Genomic DNA, 5,089 nt, shown 5'->3' with positions numbered 1-5,089 from the left:
AGACCTTTTAAATAACCCCTCCTTAATCATGCTATTTTCGACAAATCGGCATTCATCACCTGGAATTATATCATCATTAATTACTAAACTCAGTAGTTTCTAGCCAATTGTTAAATCACTAATCGTGAATCCTCCAGTATTCCGACTGTTCTAGCTCCTTTCTCAATTAAGAGTTTCAGGCCAATGATTAAAGCCTCACATTTTGCTTCATTATTTGATAGCCCCGATTCTAGTCGAAATATAAATGTGGTCGGAATATTGTCAAGAGTGATTAAAACTATTCCAACTCCAACCCTATTTTGATGTTTCGACCCATCAAAAAACAACTTCCAAGGTTTGAGCTTAAGATACCCAATTTCGAGTTGCTCATGAATCTTAACACAGGGATGATCTGCTAAGAAATCAGCGATCACTTGTCCTTTGACATCCTTGGCTGGAACGTAAAACAGAGAATATTCGATTAACCCTAACATCCACTTACCAATTCTTCCTCTCAAGATTAGATAAGAAAGCATATATTTAATGACATCAAATTTCGACACAATATAAATATTCTTTCCAATTAAAAAACTTTTAAGTTTAGTATAAGAGAAATAAATAGCTAAACAAAGTTTTTCAATTGCACTATATCTAGTTTCTACATCAGTCATCAATCGACTTAGATAGTAAACTACTTTTTCGTTCCCATCTTTATCTTCTTGGGCCAACAAGCTCGCTAAAGTTGAATCTGATGCAGCAATATATAATTTAAGTGGTCGTCCTTGTTTGACTGGTGTCAAGATTGGTGTGGTGAAATTAAATATTGTTTTATTTGGTCAAAATCCATCTGGTGTTTCTCTTCCCATCTGAATTCTTCTCCCTGCTTCAATTTTAATAGAGGAGTAAATACTTTTGTTATTTAGAAAATTTATTTTTTGTACCCAACAAAAGTATATCTAGAAAAAACAAAGAAGACGATATTATTGAAGAAAATGATTATTGAATCTTTCAGTAATTTAAGCATTAAAATATCTTTTGCAGGTATCCACATTCTTCATATTTTTAGGCCGAAATATATCTCTCATAAAAAAATAAATTAACTTCTTTCAGATAAATTATATTTCGNNNNTCATATCAAAAATAGAAAAAATAACCATAAATCTTAAAATTAAATTAGTAAAATTTTTTATAATAAATTTAGATACTAATAACAACTTTTAAAAAGAAAAAAACTAAGGCAGAGTGATAATTATTATGTATGTGGTGCTTCCAAAACAAGCACTCATACGAATAGAACTATAGAAGCAATGAGATGAAGAAAATGGAGTAGGAAAAAGGGAGTTGGTATTGTGCCCCCCATTGATTAGACCCCATTCCCATATAAGTCCTTAGACAAAAACAAAAACAAAAAAGATGACAGATTGGAAGAAGCTAAGGCCCCCTTTGATTATTTCATATCTTTGTCAATTAAAAGAGACAGCACATGACACCTTCTGATCTTGTTTTCTCCCACTCTTTTCGGTTACTTCTACTCTCTCTTTTCTTGCATGATGCTACACCGCTTTCTTCACCTGATCTTGATCATCATACATAGGCTTCAAATTAACTGAGAGAGATGTGAAATGGACACAAAGTATAACATGCATATTAAGGGTGGCAAGCGGGGAAGTTCATCCCGCCTCGCTTCGCCCCGCCAGAAGTCCGTTCTTTAATGGGTTGGTCCGTCTCACCCTATTTAGTGAGGTGGTCCTACAATTTCATTGCGTTCCGTCTAACTATATTAATAAATTTATAATTTCTAAAAGCTTAAAAGAATAATATTTTTTATATTCACAAAGATTAAAATTTTTTTAATTATAAATATCTAATAAACATAATTATAAACCAAGTTTTTAACCAAAACATAATTATAAATATTGTCTCCAAAAAGCAAAATAAACATAATCTAAAACATAATTATAAATATTGTCTCCAAAGCAATATAAACATAATCCAAAACACTCAACTTTCATCTTCATACTCTTGTAAGTTAGGTTAAGAGAAATTAGATTTTAACTAAAAAATTGTAAAAATACTCCCTTGCCAAAAAAACTAAGCCCGGCGGGAAAGTCTGCCCCTCCCCGCCCCGCCAAAACCCGCGGTTTAGGCGGTGCAGGTTAGGCAAAACTTTATTCTTTGGTAGTCCCAATTTTCCAGCCCCGCTCACCTTTTTTAACAGATTACACAGACCGACCCGACAAATTTAGGCTTATTTACCACCCCTAACATATTACCTGTTCTCAAAATTTCATAACCACTATAACATTATAATCATAGCTACCACAAATACAAAACAAGCATGCATTATCCAAATAAGCATCAAACCCTTTCAAATTTATCTTTAATCTTAAGGCTTTTTCATTAGGTCCTAATCGGTACATAGTGAATATAGATTCCCAACAGCAGTAAAAAAGTATTCTTCTTACGTATCATTGTATTAAGTTAAAATATATTCATAAGTATTTAATTACTACCTTTGGTTCATGAAAATCTATTAGATTTTAACCATAAAGAGTGGGTGTTATTTAAATTTTATTTGGGGAAAGGAAACTTCGAAATTTGGTTTAGTTATTCCATTGCTTTTTATAATTTTAATTTATCAAATTTTTAATTAAGTGTTTATATATTTTTTAATTTAATCTTTTTACTATATCAAATTTTATAATTAAGTTTCTATTGTAGTACAAATATTAGAATCAACGAAATATTTTATTAAATAAAATAGAATATTTTGTTAAATTCGTTTTGTTTAATGAAATATTCTATTAATTCTAATTTTTTTTGTCATGTTAAAAATTTAATTATAAAATCTGATATGGTATAAGGATTCAATTAAAAAAAAAAAACATAAAAATTTAATTAAAAATTCGATAAAACTATAAAGATTAATAGAGTAACTAAACATATTTATTATAAGGTGGAAACTCAGGTGCAGTCGACTTTACGTAAAGTTGATATCTGAAAGTCGTTAGATGATTTGACTGATTTGACTAAATTTTTATCTAACGACTCTCAGATATCAACTTCACGTGAAGTCGACTTCACCTGAATTTTCACCTTATTATTATTATCTCTAATTAGGTTTCATGCATGATTTTTCACTTATTATTTTTCTCTTCCATTTATATAATATTTTGATAGAATTTAATTTGTTACTACGTAGTGCTTGCCACATGGTTTAGGCTCAAATATCCACACTTAGCCATTGGTGCCTTGGCTTCATCGGCTCCAATTCTCTACTTTGATCATATTACTGATAACTAATTTAACAAGTAAATTTTTGTGTTATATAACTTTTTTGTATTTATTAATTATACTTAAAGATAAATGAACGGCCAAATAATGTTTTTAATGGCCAAAATGAGAATCTATGTTGATAAACTGATGAGTCCAACTTTTAAAGGAGAAAAAAGTGCGAAATTAAAATTTTACGGTGAAGCAAATTAATCCCAGAGCCTTTATTATTGGTTTTGGAGAGAAGAAGAACAGGCAAAAGGCAAGAAATAGATGCAACAAACTTTCCCACCCGGTTTCCATTGTTCCCATCACCCTCCGTCGGTTTCGACTCTGCAATCTTATTAGCCGACAAAACTCTCCTCAACAACATTTTCGAAAGACAGTTTTACCCCTAGTCATTTCAAAGTTATAAAATGTGATAGCCTCACCATAGGATGAGTAATAGTGTAATACCATGCAAACGCAGGAAGGTGGCTAAACTTTTAAGAACGACTCTGTTATACATTTAAATTTTTTTGATAATAAAGTCTAATTAAATTGGTTTAGATTCAATAAAAATTAATTTTATTAGTAGAGTATGAATATACATTTTAATTACGTAAATATTTTTGTGTTTTTTTTTTTTACTTTTTTTTTGTGTTTTTTTTGTTCTTTTTTTTTTTACGTTTCTTTTTCTTGATTTTATTCCTTTCAAGAGAGTAAATCAAGAAAAATTTTTAGAAAATGAAATAAGGAGAAAATAAAGAAAGAAAAGATGAAAAAGAAGAAGAGAAACAGAAGATGACGACAAAAAATTCAAGTGAAACAAAATTAAATGAATTTAAATTAAATTAAGAAATGAACTGAAATTTCTTAAACAATAAAAAATTTGGTCAATACTTAACAGCAGCATTAACTGAACCTCAGTTAATTCATAAATAAACTGAAATTAGTTCAAATTTGAACAAAAATTAACTAAACAATTACACATGAACAAGTTCAGCAAATTTAAGCGAAACGAAACCAAATGAACCTAAATTAAACTAAGAAATGAACCGAAATTTCTTAAGGAATAAAAAATTTGGTCAATATTTAATAGCAGCATAAATTGAACCTCAGTTAATTCATGAATAAACTTTAATTAGTTCAAATTTGAACAAAAACTAACTAAACAACCATACATGAACAAATTCAGCAAATTCAAGCGAAACAAAACTAAATGAACCTAAATTAAACTAAGAAATGAACCAAAATTTCTTAAACAATAAAAGATTTGGTCAATACTAGGCATAGCAACGGATACCCACGGGGCGGGCACATGCCCCCACCCCCGTCCCCCGCCTCCATATTCAGTTTCCGTCCCCGCCCTGTCCCCACGATGGTAACGGGGACCTCGCCACGGGGGCCTGGGGTCTCTACGAATATTCACAAATTTTTAAAAATTAAAAAAATTTGAAAAAAAAATAAAAAAACTAAAGGACAAAAATATCTACTGGAATACACAGTCAAAATGAATTAAGAAGAACAACAAATATAACAAGTATCACAAGCATTTCTTTAAACTAAACAATATTAGTTATTAGGGATATTTTTTTAATTCTATTTGCAGAAAATTCACCAAAAGCAAACACCGCATATCATAATAAAGGAAAGGTAACTCAAGTACATACTCAAATTATTGTGAGATTGTAGCTATTGCAAAGCTGAAGTAAACGAGAAGAAGCTCTAGACGGCAAGATGCTCTGGACGGCAGCGAGGAGAAAAACTGGCAGCGAGGAAGCTTTGGACGGGTAGGGGTGGTAATGGGTAGGGTAGGGTAGGGTTTGGAGCCAACTCTATCCCTCCTCACGGGTTC

The sequence above is a fragment of the Arachis ipaensis genome, chromosome B02 (genome assembly GCF_000816755.2).
Source record: "Arachis ipaensis cultivar K30076 chromosome B02, Araip1.1, whole genome shotgun sequence".
NCBI classification, from domain to species: Eukaryota; Viridiplantae; Streptophyta; class Magnoliopsida; order Fabales; family Fabaceae; genus Arachis; species Arachis ipaensis.
The sequence above is the reverse complement of the archived record's forward strand: the minus strand, read 5'-3'. Positions refer to the sequence as shown.